This window comes from Schistocerca cancellata, chromosome 3 (assembly GCF_023864275.1).
Source record: "Schistocerca cancellata isolate TAMUIC-IGC-003103 chromosome 3, iqSchCanc2.1, whole genome shotgun sequence".
NCBI lineage: Eukaryota > Metazoa > Arthropoda > Insecta > Orthoptera > Acrididae > Schistocerca > Schistocerca cancellata.
The window spans coordinates 112,364,920-112,387,051 of record NC_064628.1 but is presented as its reverse complement, the minus strand read 5'-3'; positions in this window follow the sequence as shown (position 1 = coordinate 112,387,051).

Here is a 22,132-nt window from a genome sequence, read left to right as displayed (position 1 = left end):
ACGTCTCGTTCTGATACGAGTTCAGCGTCAGAAACATCCTGCTGCATTTCTCGAAGTGACTGTGTTGTGGGCGACATTGTAATGCTCAGATTCACACATAGCGTGGCCATCTACTTCCGATATTCGTTAAACTTTCGTCTTCAGGAGTTGTTTTACTCCGAAAGGAGAAGTGCTTAACAACATTCAGCTGTTCCTCATTCGTGTTTTGTCCCGGTTTAAGTCTGATCCGAACGTTACCGCTAGAAGTTCGATGTTAGAAAAAAATAACTATGCAGTGGGAAATCATTATGATGACCATTGCTGCAAAATTATTTTGCTTATAGGTCACCTATTGCAAGTGAGGCATTTAAAGTATTTTCATGTGCATAAAGAAAGCCAATGGAAAGTGTTTGAAGTCGCCAATGACCCTTCTTTTATCACAATATTTCCACATAGTCTGAGTATCGCCTGTTTATGGAATAATTAAATAAGTTGCTTCTACTTCGTATGCCATGACAGTTCTCGGTAGGGTGCGTGATGTGTATCATCAGTCATTTTATATGTGCACTTACATGAAAACATGTTCACACCTCTCACTACGTTCTTCACCTAGATGCATCTAAACCTGACCTTCAAGTGTACGTAAATGCAGATTCACCATACACGAACGTCGTTATGTAAAGCAACCATTTCCGATGATGACATTACAAGCTGTTACCTAAACTATTCATTCGATAGGAAATACAGTAATCTGGTAATGTCAGGTGCTCCGTACAATAGACATGTGACGGAGTAAGGATGCTGTACGATGTATGACGAGTGGAGAGCACTCCCTATGCTAGCATTGCCACTGGATCTGCGCAGACGTGAAATTCCTTGCACAAGCAGCTCAAATGTTCAGCAAGTAGTACAGTTAATTAACAACTTCTAGAATTATTTTTTGTCTTTTTTCAGTATCCACAAGCATGTTAAATTACTCATTTTAAGTTAGTGACTTCCCTACGTTGAAAAACAAGAGTAACTCTGCAGCCGTTGTTAATTTGTATCAAGCACATTCAAAAGTGTCCGATCCAGTATGCATGACTCGTTCGCTACGTAGAAGCGAATAACTTCATTCAGGTCACTGGTGATATCTTCGTTTTATTTTTTCATTTTTGCGTACGTTTACGCCCTTTCATGAAATTAGTAGCCCACATATATTGATTCAATTATTATTTTTTTCAAACACATAATTATAAACTGCACTGTCACCAAGAAATAGTTTTTTGCAACGTAAACGAATGTTGGTAGTCGTGTTTAGACATCTGATAGATGATTTCCATTCAGCTTTGAATCCAGTCTTGTCGCATAATAGTTACGCTACTAGCGCCACTTTGAGGACCCAAATCGTATTTGCTTTAAATACGCGCGGCAACGGTCGCGAGCGCTAATTATCTTCGAGACTCGACGTGGCGAGTTGATTTTAGGCAAGAATGCCTTTATGGCGACAAAGGCGCCATTATCAACACCTCAGTGAGTTTGAATGAGGTCGTGTCATGGCTGGATGTTCCTTCCGCGATATTGCAGGAAGGCTTGGCAGGAATGTGGCCAATGTACATGAATGCTGGCAGCGGTGGTCACGGGAATATACAGTCGCAAGAACACGGGCTCCGGACGGCTACGTGGCACTACCGGGAGGAATGACCACTGTGTTCGGCGAATCACTCTGGAGCGTCGTCCTGCATCTGCAACAGGAAATTTGAGCAGCGGGCGGCACAACAGTGACACAACAAAGTGTAAAAAATTGAATAATTCAAGGACAGCTCCGAAACATACGCCCCTTAGCGTGCGTTCCAATGACCCACACCACCGTCATCTGCTATTTTAGTAGCTTCAAGTCACTGGAGGTCAGGGTGGAGCTCCGTTGTGTTATCTGATGATGGTTCTGCCTCGGTGCCTGTGATGGCCGTGTGATGGTTAGAAGGAGGCCAGTTGGGGACCTGCTAACAACTGTCTGCGTTCTGGACACGCTGGATCTACTCCTGGAGTTACGGACTGGGGTGCACTGTCGTCGTCATCCCACACACCCTGACTGCAAATTTGTACCTCAACCGGGTCATTCGTCCTGTTGAGTTGCCATTCGTGAACAGAGTTCCAGCGATTGTTTTCCACGTGGTAACACTCGTTCACATACCGCTGTTGTAGCATAACATGCACCAGAGACATCGACTAGTGGCCTTGATCTGCTCAATCACCAGATCGATCTCCAATCGAGCACATATGGGACATCATCGAACGACAACTGCAGGGTCATTGACAACCAGCAGTAACCTCCTTGCATTGACTGACCAAGAGATACAGCCTTGGACCGCTATCCTACAAATAGACATCCGGAAGGTGTACAACACAATGCATGCATGTTTGCATCAAACACTCTGGTGGTTGTACTGGTTACTAATGTACCAGATCTGCAATGGCTTATCTCGCACTTACATTAACTTGTGATCTCGCAATGTGCATCATATAAATATGTTAGTTAGAAAAAAGGTATTCTCTAAATTTCATTACTCTACTCTAATTACTTTCTGGTGCTACAATTTTTTCCGCCCGTGTATCATTAAGAGCTGTATTAGTTCATACTGTGAAATCAAATCTAGGTTATCTGTCTGCTCATCTACTGTGGCATTACCTTTTATATGAATGGTACACCAATATCACGATTCACAAAACACCATCATGTTTGATTAACTGTAATAGTTTTTTCGCCAATAGTCGTACTCTGTCAGATGCAGTTCTACGCCTACGAAAAAGAAATGGAGAACAGTCAGCACTGATAGTCCCCAGCTCATGTGACCGTGTTCACTCTTACCGTCAGCTTAAATTTTCGATCGCCTATTCTGGTAGCGGCTAAAACGCAATTAAGATCGTTACTCACCGTAAAATTGCTACATCGTAGTTGAGAGACAGGAAACCAATAGAATCAGTTAATTTATGGCTTTTGTTAAATTGCGTACAATACAGCTTTTAAACGTATTGCCCTTGATTATGAATCAGTATGACTTCAACGAAGTGTTTTTCATTCATTTATTTTGTGATAAATCTTATTTTTATATGTTAGTATTCACAACACTTTGCATTCGTCGCTATGGCGACACATACAAATTAAAAGGCAAGTACAGGAAAGGACAACTAAGGAGAAGAGCATTTAGGACGCATTTAGACTTTCATTCTTAAGACATAACAGTACTGTGTAATACTCACCAGTGTAGATTGCTCCACAGAAATTTGCAATGATAGAGTGCAATGTTCAGTTTGGTTGAAACTGTTAAATAATAGTTCTGTTTCCTATACTTTGCCAACAAAACAAACGAAATAGTGGGTGACACATTTGTGCAAGGAGCTTAAAAAATTCGCTTAAGAAAATTTTAGAGAATGATGTTTGAGTGATATATGATTATCACTATTATATCATGAAGCAGGCAAAAAGGAATACAAACGTCTCAAAAATGAAATCAGCAGGAAGTGCAGAATGGCTAAGCAGGGATGGCTAGAGGACAAATGTAAGGATGTAGAGGCTTGTCTCACTAGGGGTAAGATAGATACTGCCTACAGGAAAATTAAAGAGACCTTTGGAGAGAAGAGAACCACTTGTATGAATATCAAGAGCTCAGATGGCAACCCAGTTCTAAGCAAAGAAGGGAAAGCAGGAAGGTGGAAGGAGCATATAGAGGGTTTATACAAGGGCGATGTACTTGAGGACAATATTATGGAAATGGAAGAGGATGTAGCTGAAGATGTAATGGGAGATAAGATACTGCGTGAAGAGTTTGACAGAGCACTGAAAGACCTGAGTCAAAACAAGGCCCCGGGAGTAGACAACATTCCATTAGAACTACTGATGGCCTCGGGAGAGCCAGTCATGACAAAACTCTACCATCTGGTGAGCACGATGTATGAGACAGGCGAAATACCCTCAGACTTTAAGAAGAATATAATAATTCCAATCCCAAAGAAAGCAGGTGTTGACAGATGTGAAAGTTACCGAACTATCAGTTTAAGAAGTCACAGCTGCAAAATACTAACGCGAATTCTTTACAGACGAATGGAAAAACTGGTAGAAGCCGACCTCGGTGAAGATCAGTTTGGATTCCGTAGAAATGTTGGAACACGTGAGGCAATACTGACCTTACGACTTATCTTGGAAGAAAGATTAAGGAAAGGCAAACCTACGTTTCTAGCATTTGTAGACTTAGAGAAAGCTTTTGACAATGTTGACTGGAATACTCTCTTTCAAATTCTGAAGGTGGCAGGGGTAAAATACAGGGAGCGAAAGGCTATTTACAATTTGTACAGAAACCAGATGGCAGTTATAAGAGTCGAGGGGCATGAAAGGGAAGCAGTGGTTGGGAAAGGAGTGAGACAGGGTTGTAGCCTCTCCCCGATGTTATTCAATCTGTATATTGAGCAAGCAGTAAAGGAAAAAAAGAAAAATTCGGAATAGGTATTAAAATTCATGGAGAAGAAATAAAAACTTTGAGGTTCGCCGATGACATTGTAATTCTGTCACAGACAGCAAAGGACTTGGAAGAGCAGTTAAACGGAATGGGCAGTGTCTTGAAAGGAGGATATAAGATGAACATCAACAAAAGCAAAACGAGGATAATGGAATGTAGTCAAATTAAGTCGGGTGATGGTGAGAGAATTAGATTAGGAAATGAGACACTTAAAGTAGTAAAGGAGTTTTGCTATTTAGGGAGTAAAATAACCGATGATGGTCGAAGTAGAGAGGATATAAAATGTAGACTGGCAATGGCAAGGAAAGCGTTTCTGAAGAAGAGAAATTTGTTAACATCGAATATAGATTTAGGTGTCAGGAAGTCGTTTCTGAAAGTATTTGTATGGAGTGTAGCCTTGTATGGAAGTGAGACATGGACGATAACTAGTTTGGACAAGAAGAGAATAGAAGCTTTCGAAATGTGGTGCTACAGAAGAATGCTGAAGATAAGGTGGGTAGATCACGTAACTAATGAGGAGGTATTGAATAGGATTGGGGAGAAGAGAAGTTTGTGGCACAACTTGACCAGAAGAAGGGATCGGTTGGTAGGACATGTTCTGAGGCATCAAAGGATCACCAATTCAGTATTGGAGGGCAGCGTGGAGGGTAAAAATCGTAGAGGGAGACCAAGAGATCAATACACTAAGCAGATTCAGAAGGATGTAGGTTGCAGTAGGTACTGGGAGATGAAGAAGCTTGCACAGGATAGAGTAGCATGGAGAGCTGCATCAAACCAGTCTCAGGACTGAAGACCACAACAACAACAACATGATTATCAGAACTTTTTATGCGTTGATGTTCCGTGACTTGATTCATCTCTGCTATTGCCATAATTATGATAACATGTAATGCAATAACGTAAATAACAAAGGAATTTATGCGGTTAATTAATGCATACACCCACTAACCCATCCCACCCCTTCCACCCTCCCCCCCACTTATATGTATATACCCTTTGAATTAATTGATTTCAGTTTTATAAAAATAACACTCAGATAAGAATTCATTTTGAGAACGTAGCATTGACTAGCGCTGTTGAAAGTGTTTTATTAATAATTAGCAAATTATTGAAGATATGAAGTAATTGTCATGTGGACTCGGTGAAATTAGCGAAGCAGATGACTATATAATGTACACAGGCCTGGTTGGGGGAGGTGGGGGTATCTGAATACTGTTGCCAATACAAAATTCCGAATTTTCCATCGTACAATGTCTCATTAGTTACCTTCATCGTGTGTATTTGTCGCTGAGGACGCATTTTCTAAAGCTCCGGAACGGAATCTTTGGCAATCAGAATGGATTAACTTTTCTCTTTCGCAGATGTGCTACATTAAATTTTCTTCGCTGGAGGAGTTAATTTCTGAATCTCATGGCTGTCACTTACCGACATCAAAGTTTATTAATAATAAGAGTGAAGCGGCAGTGAATGCTTAAACTACACAGCTTCTCTTGTATGATACTGTGGCGTGAAACAAAATAACATACACAAGGCGATTGAGTTGCCTCTACCTATGAGTTTTATGCAACCTGAAACGCTATCAATTGCCACAAACAGAATTTTTATATTCTCGCCTTAGCTACCCGCAAACTGTTACTCCTACACCGAAATTGAACGTGGTCTGTTGTAGAATTTTAAGGTAGTAAAGTTTTTTATTGAGATACGTTTCCTGCAGAGGCCTTCAATCTCTAACATTAACAATAAAAATGTACAAAAGTGGCTTTAAAAAGCGTTTTCTTTGAGTAACTGGAAGACTGTGGTCTCCAAGGAAAACGAATCTTGGTAAAAGTTTTCATTAAATTTGCTAATCGTTTTGTTCATTTTTTCTCTAGGTCAAATTGTTTGCGCGAAACGGTCGAGGGAGTACGAAAATTTAGCAATTGGTTTTTTAAGGCGTTGTGGATTGCATAAAAGCCTTAGGTAGGGGCAGCTGAATCATACCATATATCGAAATAAATTGTGAAATTTTGACCTAGAATGGAATCTTCCATAAGGTTTCGGTGCATAGACGGTAAACAAGTCGCTGTTGAGAAACCACCTATTTCTGGGGTGCTTTCTTACAGTTACAAGTACTTACTCAGTATAATAATGCTATGAAAAATAATTGACAAAATGGAGAACGTCAGATTGAATGGTCATGTGTCATATGGAGGTATTCAGTACTATTCCAACTTTCAGGACGTGCTTAGGCCCAGCAACCTCAACGTCCCCCCCCCCCCCCACCACCACCTCCGCACACACACACACACACACACACACACACACACACACACACACACAGGAACGCATATCAACATTTGTGCTCAAATTTCATTTCCTGGTGATGGTGCATTGCAATGTCGATGGAGCATTGCATTGTCAGATAATTTATTGACACCATGAAGCCAGACTGGACTGATTACATAACAGATAATTTTCAACTACTGTCTTATAAGCACATACAGCAATGTAGAAAACACTTACAGAATTTTATTTAAAAACTTTTCTGTGATTCAAGACCCTGTTTTTTAACTCCTCAAGCGGAGAAAATGTCTATGGTCACACGATTATTTAAACAACTGGAAACGCTTATTTTACGGCCATCTCAGACCAACAGACAGTAAATATGAGGAGGAAAAGGCAATACGGGTAGATGGAGAGAAGTAGAAGATATATTGTGTCTACAACTCACGTGGTGAAGAAACCCGTGCTATAGTAGTGAAATAATATGAGACATTCTCCCCATTTACTTTGAAGTAGTGTATCTTGGCAAAATAAATGTTGCTAGATATGCGTGTATGCATTATGATAACCTGAGATAAGTGTATTGCAACCTGACATCCGCACTTTCATAGCTTCATCTGAAATTAAATACACCAATCTACTGAAAATATAAGTGTATTGCAACCTGACATCCACACTTTCATAGCTTCATCTGAAATTAAATACACCAATCTACTGAAAAGTCATAATAGGTTGATTTTTCCCGTTAATCTAATGACTCCATCACTCCGGCTGAGCTGAGCACATACTGATGACGTAGAGAACTAATATACCCGCAATACCTCTGTGTTGGTTCATCATTTCTTCAGTGGTTACAACACTTTTCTTTGAGTCTCTCATTCTTTGAGTCCCAGTCTTCATTTCTGAAGTTAATTCTTATAAAAAAAAGACCTTCCGTTTTATATTTACGGTAGCGGTCGCTGTGTTTGTTCAGTGCCAATTCATGAAAATCATTCTTAAGGTTCCTCCATCCATATTCATCTGCATGAACATCTTTTTACACTATCACTGATTTGTACATTTCCTGAGACTGTACTTGAATTAAGCAAGTTCGTGAATACGAAGTACATTGGCATTATTGCCAACAGGCCGTATAACAACTTTAAGTTAAAAAAAAAAAAACTAAAGCACCAAGAACACATGGTCGAATGTCAATATAACGTCGTACACGTATATACCATCGGCGGGTGTGTAAGTGATCAGTGTTACAAATGTCTGTGACAGGCAGGATGGCCAGCAGGGTTTATTAGTATTGTTACAATTCCATGTAGAATGTATAAGGGGAGTCAACAGCATCGTATGCTGAGAGATCACTGTGAAAAACATGTAGATGCAGCGTACATGAATGAGACTGCCTTATCAGAACTTGAGGGAGTTTGAAAAGGGCCTCTTTGTAGGTTTCTATTTGGTCGACTGATCGATTGGTAATATTCATATTTGTGAGCCACTTGGATCTGACAGTGACCTGGTGTTATGTGTGAGGACAGGTACACTCTCCGCCAAGGTTCCAGACGACATCTGACCACTAATATGAAAGACCACCGTATGGTGCACTAAGCACATCGCAATCCCTTCATATCTGCTTCTTCCATCTGAGAAGATGTAGTGAACTCCATACAACACTCTTTGTTTTCTTGCAAAAATGGTTGCGATATAGCAGCGGTCAAACTAGGGAATTACCGTCCATTGCATATGCTGACGTTAACGCCAATAGAGGTGTAAAGTTGGTTCTATGACAAAGGACCCGTTGTTTTCCTTATGTAAAGCAACTGATCATTTGTTTTAGCATCCATATGTAATGAAATCGTCACTTGGCTCTTGTTTTTCTTTTTTCTTTTTCTTTTTTTTTTTTTTTTTGCTTCGTGTGCATTTAATGGGCTGTAACTGTCGTTAAAATTACAATTAATACTCTGCAATTGTCTTCTGATACCTTAATTTGTCGTCACATAGTGGCTAAGCAGTGTACTTGCGCTCGCATTTACTCTGATGTTCGTTTACAGTCTAAAACTTTTAGCTGAATGTGATAACTGTATTTTAATAATGGTAGCTTATGACCAAAAATTGGCGTGACTCTTCCCCAAGTGGTGTAGTGGGTTGCTACTGATCCCCTTACAGAAGCCACTCTCCACCCCACCAAGCGCCTCCTTTAGCATACTCAGCGTGCTGAGAGGACGCTTGGCATGCGTGGTGCGCACCTCACTTGAGCAACACCAAATATCTGAATTTTCAGCAGGGTGCCGCACCGAATGCCAATACCCGATTCTTTACAGAAAATAGATGTAAAAGTGGAACATAACGACTACAAATGCTACAATGCATTCTGTGCAAGCACTTGCAAATGTTTGAGCATTAACACCATAGTGCTCCAAAAATACGCTCTTGCTAGATTTGATGCTCTAATGTTAAACGCAATAACATTCTAATCAAGAATACAGGACCTCGCAACTAATGCCACAGACCATAACAAGCAAGAATGTGTAAATGTTTAGCAACGAACGCCAAAGTGCCTAACCGGCAATCTTGTGTAAATATTTAATAAGTAATGTCGCACTGCATGAAAATACACTCTTGCTACTCATACTATTACTCTGATCTTATATTATTAGAGTGAATAACTTTGGGGTAGGTTAGCTATGCACATTATTACACGTCTTCCACACAGACATTGGCACTGTGTTTTGCTGGGGTTGTGAGTGTGATGGGGGTTTGTGGGAGGGGGGAAGGGATGAGACACGCTCGGGGTGGCTAGAAACTACTTAAGCGTGCAATGGTGGCGACAGTGGTCGCCCCCAGGAAGGATACTGGTTGTAGGTATATACCCAATTAGCTCCCATACCGCCTGTGCAAACACACACTGACTCACTCTCATTATGACGGCCCTAATGTAGTCATAGAATGGTTATGGTTGCTAACGGCACCATACGCTGCAGGGAATAATACTTACACAAACTAAATCATGTCATTCATTTTGGAACATCGAGAGAGATGCGTAATTGAATAATTATGAAAATGGTGGTCCGAGAACTAAATAAACCAGTGCAAAAAACATTCCCTCATAAATGTATCACTATACAAGGTTTAGATAATTTATGACAGGCAGATGTCTTAGATATGAATCAATGTTCACAAGTGGATAAAGATTTTAAATGTATTTTAACTGCCACAGTTACATATTCCCAACTTTTGATGTGCCCTAACCATGAATGGAAAGACTGGCAAGATGCTGGATGTGTGTTTGAACAGTCGCTGTTAATGGCACGAAATGCTGGCGAGGCATCCTATAAATCAGTTTATGCAGGCAAAGTCTCTAACCAGTATTTCAGGACAGTAATGGATCATTACTGAATATTCCCTTACTCGTAATTCTCTGACAAGGAAGCGAGTACGGTGGAACATTTGAACACAACATCAAAAAGATCGTCTGTGGATGCAGTTTCATCTTCGAGAATCCTACCAATGTTTCCATGTTCTCGCACAAATAATTGCGTTACATAACAGGTTTTGCTATCATACCACAAAAATGTTCATATATGTGTGAATTCCTAAGGGATCAAACTGCTGAGGTCATCGGTCACTAGACCTACTTACTACTTAAACATACTTAAACTAACCTATGTTAAGAACAACACACACACCAATGCCAGAGGGAGGACTCGAAACTCCTCCTGGAGGAGCCGCCTAATTCGTAACATGGCACCTCAAACCGCGCGGCCACTCCGCGCGGCATACTTTAAAAATGAGGCCTAATGAAGTCTGTGACTAATGATCTGCTAAATCAGCATACAATTGCCTTAAAATGATGGAGTCATATAAGTAGAATTTTAATGTCGATGATTCAGTGTATTTTAAAATACAAGACAGATTTTGTGAAATATTACCTGCCGAAATGGTGTACAGAGGTGTCTACAATTTCCAAAATGCGACGAACATACCAAATAATTACATCTTAAACAAGGGTGAAGATGAAAAAATTGCCGGTACTTTCGACACAGAGGAATTGCAGAGAAGATCCAAACCCAACGATTTTCTCATAGAGTGTTTGATAACCCGCCGTGGAAGCTAGAATTTCGTAAATTAACTTGGATTATCATCCTTAGACAACATTTTGGTGAATGATAAAGGCATTTAACACAAAAATGCTTACAAACCTTACAAGCATGCAGTAATATAATATATCCGTTAGGATGTGATCCTGCACAGAACATGCAGTGTTCTCAATAGTTTACCAGTTGACTTACAGAGACCCAGGCATAATCATTGTGGACTTGGAAAATGCTTCATATACCTGACACATGATGCTGAGGGGTTCAATTTGCTGGATGACGTTTGTAAGAAACACATTTTAGCATACACTAAAAATCAAGCTGTGGTAAGCTGTCATGTCACAGTCCAATAAAGCCAAGAAAATACATGAAGGAAACGATAGAGGCACAGGCGAATCTATTCCGGCATTCACAGTTTATATAGCAATGCATGCAGTTGGATGCAGTTGGGCGATGGGGTAAAATTCAGACTGCTTTTAGACCTCAGTCGTCACACACTTACAAACCAGGAGAAGAAACCTGTAGGATGTTTAAAAAATTGCATCCTCTCATCAATGTCAGAGGCTAAAAGTGTTCAGAAGTGGACAGCTCCAAGAGGAAGAAGACTGCTACCTAGGGTTCTACCAAAACATAAAGTATTGCATGGAATTATCCCAGTGTTAACCCCAGGACTGAGCTGATTGCCAGCTATCGGATCATTGGTTGGACGTGCTATGGCTACAGACAGACGGTGAAGAATGCAAAGAGTGCAGAACAAAAATTTCAAGAAGTGAAAGGACCCTTGGGCTTACAGAATCTATCTTTATTGGGAAATAACTTTACTTAAAACAATACTTGAAAGAACTTAAAATCAAATGGACCATTTAGAAATACAGAGCTGCTTAAATCCATCGAAAATTGCTGCATTCCCAGATTGCCTGGAGTGTTTATGAGGAATACATTCCTGAAATGTAAAGAATGCGGCATTTGGAACCTAGATGTTGTCGGAGTATCTGAGATTCACTGGGTTGCACATGTTAAGAACAGGAATAACGTGTACTACCTCAACATATACCATGATTAACGTTTGCAGAAGAATTAAGTTACGTTGTGCAAGACGCGACAGTTGGCTGCGACTGCGACGCTGCCCCCTCCTCTTTTCCCACCCTGGCAGACGGCGGCACGGCCGCAAGACGACTGGAGTCGTTGCCGTTTCCCAAGCTGCGGCCGGCGGCGGCGGATTCAAATACATAAGAAAAATAAGAATTCCGATTTTCTTGCTGTAAAAAATACTGTATGTTAATGCAACAAAGTTACATCGGCTCCCAGAGTTAGTTTTTCGATACAGATTCTCCTTTTACTTTAAAAAATTGAAAAGTATCTCTTCCGGTTTTGCGTGTTTTTTTCGCTGTATATTACTTCTCTATCAATTGTGAGGAAAGTAAAAGGCACAAAAAATTGATGTTTGCGTATCTTACAGTTTCACATCACAGCTTGATAATGAGGTGTCTATTTTTCCGATATTCGTCACAGTTATCCCGATACTTAATTTACAAGTAACCTACTGCATAAAATTTGAATTGTGTACAGTGAAAAATGTGGTCGCTGGCTACTTTACGTGTGGTTTACGTTAGGTCATACATCGTTGCCGATGAAAAGAAGCTAACATATTGAAATTATTTTTAAAGTTGAGATCAGAATGATATCGAACTTCGTTACCGAGATTTGGGCTCATATATCTCCGGGAGCGTCGCGACTAGCCGCCAGTTCTATCGACGCGCAACGAGAATCGTGTGGTCATCACACGATAGAGAATGCATTTGTTTTGTTTCGCTGACACATTTGGACCTAATGAAACCATTTTATGTTATATTTCTCCGGTATGAGTTACTAATATTTCTCCATATGCTCTTGACAATTTCATTTAAAATGCCACGAAATGTAGGTTTCTTAAACCCAAGTGATCAAGCAGAACTCATTTTCGTGCTTTTGCTGAGGCATCTGAACCTGTTCCAAGCTTTCTTTCTCGTTTATTTCTCTGATACGAGTCCCGAATATTCCTCCATCTGTTTTTGCACATTTCACCTAAAATTCCAATGAAAAATAAGTTTATTAACAATAACCGCACGCTTGCGTCATTGCATTGTTTCAAGTTCCTGACAACAAGATAGGGTTACACCTTAAACATCTCTAGAATTTTCATTCTGAACGTCTACAGTATACACTGGCAGAAATGTGGAAGAAATAATGTCCGTGCTTGTTCACAAAATTTCCCCAAATTATACTTGTCAGTTTCTCCCATGCAGAAACTTTTGGAACAAACTAAGGCAACTTTCATAGCCGACTGAGTCTTTATTCCCATCCAAATGAACTTCCATATTCATATATTCTGACAGCATACATCGTTATGGATGACATGAACATTTAATCTTGCCAAGCTGCACTCAAAAGATGACTCCAGGATTTACAAAAGACGAATTTCAATTGTGAACTGTGTCAGACCAGAAGTGCCTTGTAAAACAGTAGTGCACTTTTGGCACAAGTTTTTTGAGCACCATCTTCTACCAATGAATTGAAGCGAATGTGACAAATTACTTATTGCAGCGTACTGTTTGCGCAATCTGTTGAGAAACGCCTTCCTCAAAAACGAGCATCTATTGATTACAGAAAGCTGTACAACAATCTGGTGGTGGTTTTTCACAACTAGAAGGTATCATCAAGACACCAATCTACCGTTTACTTTCAAAGTGAAGGTATTGTAAAATGTAACTTTCTCGTTGTACTTTAGATTGTTCATTTTATAATGTACTTGACGTTTTCAAATTTTATCGTCACAAAAAAGAGTAATGCGAAAATTGACCTTCAAGGTCATTTTCATCATTCTAATTCTACATCTGCATGGATTATACTGATTTTCATAACAGGCCTGAAAAATTTGCATTAATGGGAAAATATTATTTATTTCTCTCACCTGCCAGTTTCAACTGTGCACCAATTTCTTCCCAAATTCTGTCTCTAAACATAGTGTCTCTATATTTAGGGTTCTTCAAAATCGTAAAGGCAAGGATGTTGCGAGACCAGCTCACAGAGCATCACATCCTGTGAGTGGTTCATTTCAGTTTTCCTTGACTGGCTCGACATCTTTCTGGCAGCCGTACATCTTTGTGTCGTGCGACTCCCGTCGCAACACTGCTCACTGGTGCAGTCCTGCGGCAGCTGTCGCAACAGCCGCGCGTCGCATCCCAAACTCGAACTGCGCATGCGCCAGCAGGCAACTTCTGACGTCACGTAGCGACCCGTCGCAGTCGCTAGCGTGCGTCGCGTCTTGGACAACGTACCTTTACACTCCTGGAAATTGAAATAAGAACACCGTGAATTCATTGTCCCAGGAAGGGGAAACTTTATTGACACATTCCTGGGGTCAGATACATCACATGATCACACTGACAGAACCACAGGCACATAGACACAGGCAACAGAGCATGCACAATGTCGGCACTAGTACAGTGTATATCCACCTTTCGCAGCAATGCAGGCTGCTATTCTCCCATGGAGGCGATCGTAGAGATGCTGGATGTAGTCCTGTGGAACGGCTTGCCATGCCATTTCCACCTGGCACCTCAGCTGGACCAGCGTTCGTGCTGGACGTGCAGGCCGCGTGAGACGACGCTTCATCCAGTCCCAAACATGCTCAATGGGGGACGTATCCGGAGATCTTGCTGGCCAGGGTAGTGGACTTACAACTTCTAGAGCACGTTGGTTGGCACGGGATACATACGGACGTGCATTGTCCTGTTGGAACAGCAAGTTCCCTTGCCGGTCTAGGAATGGTAGAACGATGGGCTCGATGACGGTTTGGATGTACCGTGCACTATTCAGTGTCCCCTCGACGATCACCAGTGGTGTACGGCCAGTGTAGGAAATCGCTCCCCACACCATGATGCCGGGTGTTGGCCCTGTGTGCCTCGGTCGTATGCAGTCCTGATTGTGGCGCTCACCTGCACGGCGCCAAACACGCATACGACCATCATTGGCACCAAGGCAGAAGCGACTCTCATCGCTGAAGACGACACGTCTCCATTCGTCCCTCCATTCACGCCTGTCGCGACACCACTGGAGGCGGGCTGCACGATGTTGGGGCGTGAGCGGAAGACGGCCTAACGGTGTGCGGGACCTTAGCCCAGCTTCATGGAGACGGTTGCGAATGGTCCTCGCCGATGCCCCAGGAACAACAGTGTCCTTAATTTGCTGGGAAGTGGCGGTGCGGTCCCCTACGGCACTGCGTAGGATCCTACGGTCTTGGCGTGCATCCGTGCGTCGCTGCGGTCCGGTCCCAGGTCGACGGGCACGTGCACCTTCCGCCGACCACTGGCGACAACATCGATGTACTGTGGAGACCTCACGCCCCACGTGTTGAGCAATTCGGCGGTACGTCCACCCGGCCTCCCGCATGCCCACTATACGTCCTCGCTCAAAGTCCGTCAACTGCACATACGGTTCACGTCCACGCTGTCGCGGCATGCTACCAGTGTTAAAGACTGCGACGGAGCTCCGTATGCCACGGCAAACTGGCTGACACTGACGGCGGCGGTGCACAAATGCTGCGCAGCTAGCGCCATTCGACGGCCAACACCGCGGTTCCTGGTGTGTCCGCTGTGCCGTGCGTGTAATCATTGCTTGTACAGCCCTCTCGCAGTGTCCGGAGCAAGTATGGTAGGTCTGACACACCGGTGTCAATGTGTTCTTTTTTCCATTTCCAGGAGTGTACTTTAGAGACAACAACAGTGTATCCTACAATTTTCGATGCTGCAAAGACTTCGATTCATATCACTGTGGACATTTATGTCTAATGTTTCTCCCGACACCAGCATAAAAACAAACAACATGTACAGTTGCGGAAAAAACGAGCGAGACACCTCGCCTTTTCGTTATGCTGATCCGCAAAGCCCTGAACTCTGCTACACAGCATAACAGGCAAGGCGACTACGTGCTACCAACAACTATGCACAGGCGTGAAATTTAAAAACTATCCGATCTTTGTCAGACTGTTTTCAATCATGTGTAATCTATAATAATGCCGATTAGTGCGTTAAACACAACACGTAAGTATAAGATACAAATAAAAGAAGAAACGCTAATTAGTATGAACTGTAGTAATAAAAATGAAGTTCAGCTAATCAAGATAACATAACTGATTTAATAAGGTAAAGTACCTCAGATCATTACGAATTAACAAAGTGTTTAGGCGCAATCGGCCGCGAAGCGGTCTGTGTCAACGTTCAGACCAGTCATACTGGATTACCGTTGCAGACCTACCATGAAAGTGTGCAAATTTAGCAATGCGTGAAGATTCATAACGAAATTCAGTCAAAAATCATTCAGTGGCACACTTAAGTCAATTCAGTTATTGACAGAAGCGGAAAAGTAGGCAGAAACAAGTATGAAATTCTACAAGAGTTTTATATTGGCAAAAATGGCTCTGAGCACTATGGGACTTAACATCTGAGGTCATCAGTCCCCTAGAACTTAGAACTACTTAAACCTAACTAACCTAAGGACATCACACACATCCATGCCCGAGGCAGGATTCGAACCTGCGACCGTAGCGGTCTCGCGGTTCCAGATTGAATAGCCTAGAACCGCTTGGCCACACCGGCCGGCTTTATATTGGCATCCACAGAGCGTTGGTACAGAGTAAAGGTAGCAATAAAACGTATTCGGGGCGCGAAAATTTCTTAAAATTACTTTACTGATAGTGTATTTGCCTCCATCGAGATTAGAACCGAAAACAAACCAGACCTCCCTTGCAGTAGCAAACACCTTTCACTAGGCTAGCAGACAACCCAGGCAAGAAGCCCTCTGTTATTACCCCAGACATGAATAAGCCGGCAATTTCACAATGAAAATGGCAAAAAGATCTGCAGTTTCTGTTGCTTAGAGCTTTATGGACTCAAAAACATGAATTATCTACCTTTGTCACCGCTTATGTGACAATCATTCGGGATGTTTATCGAAAAAAAATTCCGTTATTAGCGAGTAAATTTAATAACTATAATTCGGCACTAACCCAGGAATTAAACGGCTACATAACTGCCAAACGTATTGTACTATGTTTCGAATTCTCCATTAGACTCGCGACAGCAAGAAAACGTTCATTAGCCGAAGTGTTTCTTAAACTAGGTGGCAATGGTAATGCTCGCTCTTCCAAAACTCGGTGGCATTAATACTGGGATCTGAATAGCCACGCGTATAGGCAAGTGGATTTTATTTTCATTCCTGTAAACGTGATTTGGATCGAAAGCGTAGCTGCGATTAATATGCTGATGTATCGACTGCAACTAGAACATTTCGAATAAAGAGTAGGGGAATGATTTATGCGGCCCTCATCTTCAGTAAATGACGTTGCTATTTTCGTTGTTAGGATTTCGTCACCTAAAACGGTAAAAATGGAAATCTACTAGTCTCACTTTCTTGACCGTCTATCTGTCTAACCAACACTTAAAACCCGTTACCTCGAATACGGGTAGACATAATAAGCGGAAATGTATCGCACTTCCTGCGGTATACGGTTACTTGTCGGTGTAAGAAAGTGAGCTATGTCAACGCAATCTAAAAATACGGCCGTTTATGTAAAGAAAATTTACGCGAAAGGTCAAAAAATGGCTCTAAGAACTATGTGACCAAACTGCTTAGGTCATCAGTCCTCTAGACCTAGAACTACTTAAACCTACCTAACCTAAGGGCGTCTCACACATCCATTCCCGAAGTAAGATTCCAACCTGCGACTGAAGCAGCCGAGCGGTTGGTGATTGAAGCCCCTAGAACCGTTCGGCCACCCTTTTCATACCAGGTATAATGATAATATATTCTGTCTAGTGAGGATAAACTGTATTCGCCAGCAACTCAGATCGTTTGATCACGGATATTTTACGAAGCTACATTAAAATTTTTGTTCGAAGTCGTTTGCAATATCCACTTATAAACACTAGGAACGTCGTATGCGTATCCACTTCTGAAGACGCTGGCAGATACTGCAGCACCATAACAAGTGGTTAAGAATTTATCGTTACAGGTCCATGAATGACATTTTCAGTATCAACTTAACGCACCTAGGTGTTTGTCTATTGCTGAAAATAATGAACAAAAAGTAAACAGGAAACAACTTCGATGTTCAAATCAAACACACATGTCGAAATTACATTATTTCTTTCTGACATCTACATGACTACACCTACAGGATTTATTTTCAATCCAGAATAACGTGCCTGGCAGAGGATTCATCGACCCATCTTCGGACTATTTCTTTACAGCCCTGCTCTTTAACAGCGTGCGGTGAAAAGAACCACTTTCATGTCTTCTTACCAGACCTGAATTACATTATTACTATGGTTATTTCCTCGTGTGTAAATACCCGGGGATATAATGTTTTGGCATTCAGAATAGATGTTGGTGATTGAAATGTCGTGAAAAGATCTCGCAGCAACGAAAAATGCTTTTGTTTTCATGAATGTCAGCGCAACTCACTTATCAAATCTGGGACTCTCTCTCCCCTATTTTGTGACACTACAAAACGTGCTACCGTTCCTTGGATGTTTTTGGCGTGCATCGTCAATCACGTCTGTCAGTGTTTTCAGTAGACCTGATGCGTATTCTTAGTGTAGGCCAATAAAAGGTAGTTTTTCGTTTTCTTTCCCCACAAAAGTATGTTTGCGATCGTTCCAGTTTAAGTTTTACTGAGTACGGAGATAAATTGACAGTATTTCGACTTTCGTTTTGTCATGTAACCGAAAGTTACTTATTGTTACTGGACGCTGCTTTCGTGTATAATGTAGTCTTCATTCAACAGAATACACTCCTCGTGCACCACACGTAACTGTTTCACAATATTAAATTGTTACTGATGTTACCAAGTTGCAGTGGTCTTCTAAACTTGTTGTTTTGAAACAAAGAAAAATATTATACAAATATGGCAATTATGAAGTGGTCTATCCAAATACATAAACATTTCCTGTTCTAGTCGCTGCAGTAGGTCTAAAAAATGGTTGAAAGGGCTCTGAGCACTATGGGACTTAACATCTGAGGTCATCAGTCTCCTAGGACTTAGAACTACTTAAACCTAACTAACCTAAGGACATCACACACATCCATGCCCGAGGCAGGATTCGAACCTGCGACCGTAGCAACCGCGTGGTTTCAGACTGAAGCGCCTAGAACCCCACGGCCACCGCGGTCGGCAGTAGGTCTACTACACAGTAACGTAAATTAGGAGCAAAAGTCCATTAGTAAATCGTTATCAGGAAAACCAGCCCACATAATGCAAACTGGCACTACAAGAAAGAAAGTTTCCAAACGTGACAATGAGTAGTCGAGGAAAGTGGACGCATTCTGTCTACTGAATCGCAACGCACGCCACTTAACGAGGGGACTCGCCAAGCGTCGTACCCCGACCTTGCTGAAACTTAGCTGAGTGAAAGAGGGTACAAAATAAACCAACACGTGTCTCGGTCACGTCGTGACTTCAGAACTTTGCGCTGCGAGTTTGAAACCCGGTTGTTCCTTGCCCCTCCCCCTTTCACTCTAAATTATCTATAATGTTTATTCCAATTTATGCTGAAACAATGTCGTTATTCGTCAATTAATTAATTATGTAGTGAAATAAGTTAAGAAAATAAACGAATGAGAAAATGTGAAGTGTTTGTGAATGTCTTTGCAACCCTACACGTTGTAATGAGGTTCAAAAATATTTCACATTATTTTCTCATTCTTTTGTCATTTTTTTTAAATTCATTAACTGCACAGAACGTTAATTGACGAATAACGACAACGTTATTTCAACATAAATTGCAAAAAACATTCGTAGGTAATTCTGATAGAGAGGGAGGAAGAAATAATAATAAAAAACCAATATGGTCTCGAAATCGGGAATCAAAGATAAGAAGGAACGACAGTAGCCACTTTCTTTTACTGACGCTACCCCTTTTTTATTTCTTTTATTTTCTTTCTTTTTCTTTTGGGGAGGGTAAACAAACAATCTTTATTCGTACAATTGTGCTGCCCTAGGGATAAGAAGAGTATCAAGTCAGCGAAAACAATTTGGAAACCATAAAATCAACGTAAAGGCCGCCCTTTTTTTTCATGGAACAGAAACGCAGGGTATACAAACAACCTTTATTCGTACAATTGTGCTCTCCTAGGGATAGGCTAAGAAAAGTATCGAGACAGCGAAATCAATTTGGAAACCATGGAATCAAGGTAAAGGCAGCCCTTCTTTTACATGTATAATTTAAATGACAATCCTAGTCACGGGCGGGAGTGATATCGAAGTTATAATCTGCATCACAATCCCCGTAGCACGCGGTGTCGCATCATGAATCTGGCATCCAGCCATATAATCTTCACCACATCAGTTATTGTGGGCGGCATGTATTTCTTCGGCGTCGATCATTCGAAGGACAATTATCTGAGGCGGTTTCGGTGTTCACCATCGTCTCTTTTATTTTTTTATTTTATTTATTTGTTTTTTTTTTATATCGCGTTAACATAATCCAGTCATAACTGACTCCAACAGGTGAGGGCCAGTTGTCTTCTCAGTGTCAATATGCTAATATATGTGAATCGTGCAGTACTGTTTCTAGTCGTTCTGCTGAAGGAGTTTCCTTATTTCTAGGACACCCCAGCAGTCGGGAGGATTGTGAAAAACACTTCCTAAAAATTGGAAAAGTAAGTCCTGTATTTCGTATGACTCCGTATTAGCTCGTTTTGTTCTTGTAAATACATACAATAATCCATCATGGATTTAATATCGTACGAAAACAGATATTTCGTCGCGTGTCCAGCGATCCAATTGACTGCCTACCTCTTTTGTTGGGGAAAAAGAGTCTTGTCCGGTAGAAAAAGTACAACCGATGTGATTTCTGTGTAGTTAGTGCGCCGAAGGAAGGCCAGCATTCGACGCGTCAGCATCCAGACGTCCCTCGCCGTGCCACACACTAAACCATGTTCTTCCGTTGCTAACAGTCCACAGTTTGTGTAAAGAGGAGAATCGACCATATGAATTGTATGTAATCGACTCCTGGTCACAAGTTTATGGTTTATAAGAATATACCACATCGACCTAGCTGCTTTGACAGTAATGGAGTATGCACTGCACACCAAATGTGCTTCTTGTTGTGTATTTGAATTCCATTATGTTGCGGCCATGGTGATCCATCAAGCACCGAGAGATCTCCCGAGTCGTGGGTATTCTCGTCGAAGGTACTTTCAGGCGGACATAACTATAATCAACAAGAAATGAGGCAATGTGTTCAAGAGAAGGACAAATGTTGCCCACCGCTATCGGGGTTTCGTACAAACGCGGAACAAATACTTCTATTAGAGCTGATGTTATGGTATGCTTTCGTTGTTGCCAATTTGATATCACCGCTAGCACGTAAAGCGCCAAAGCTTTGTTTCTCACGTTCGTGAGGTTGAGGCCACCGTTCCGGAACTGTAGTGTTAACGTGTCATACGTGATCTTAAATAACATCCCAGTGTCCGCAGCTCGTGGTCGTGCGGTAGCGTTCTCGCTTCCCACGCCCGGGTTTTCTCTGCCTCGTGATGACTGGGTGTTGTGTGATGTCCTTAGGTTAGTTAGGTTTAAGTAGTTCTAAATTCTAGGGGACTAATGACCATAGATGTTAAGTCCCATAGTGCTCGGAGCCATTTGAACCAACCATCCCAGTACTAACATAATAAACGAAGGCAGCCACGAGGCGGTCTGCAATACCGTTCGGTATTGGTAGGATCTGCACTAAATCGGGGAGTGTTGACGCTAGGTGAACGTTCGACTATGCCACACGTTGGATCATGTCAAAGGCTCTCAGTGAATTGCTGCGTATCGTCAGACGAACATTCTGCAGAAGCCGCCGAGAACTCTCCCCCGCCGGCCGGAGTGGCCGAGCGGTTCTAGGCGCTACGGCCTGGAACCGCGCGACCGCTACGGTCGCAGTTTCGAATCCTGCCTCTGGCATGGATGTGTGTAATGTCCTTAGGTTAGTTATGTCCTGATCTGACAAGAATAATCAGGTCGTCCGCATATGCGCGACAAACGAAAGAGTTCTCTTTAAGCGCTATCCCAGTAACTGAGCGCCTCATAACACACATCAGCGGCTCGAGTGCTATTGCGAAGAGCATCATGGGGAGTGAGCACCCTTGTCAAACTGAGCTGTTAATGGGAATCGAGCCCGCTTCTCGACCGTTTACAGTCACCTTCGATGTAGACCCTAGTATTAGTCTCATAACGTTGGAGATGAAAACAGGTGGAACCCCCATCGGATCATGACTGACGCCAAGAAGTCA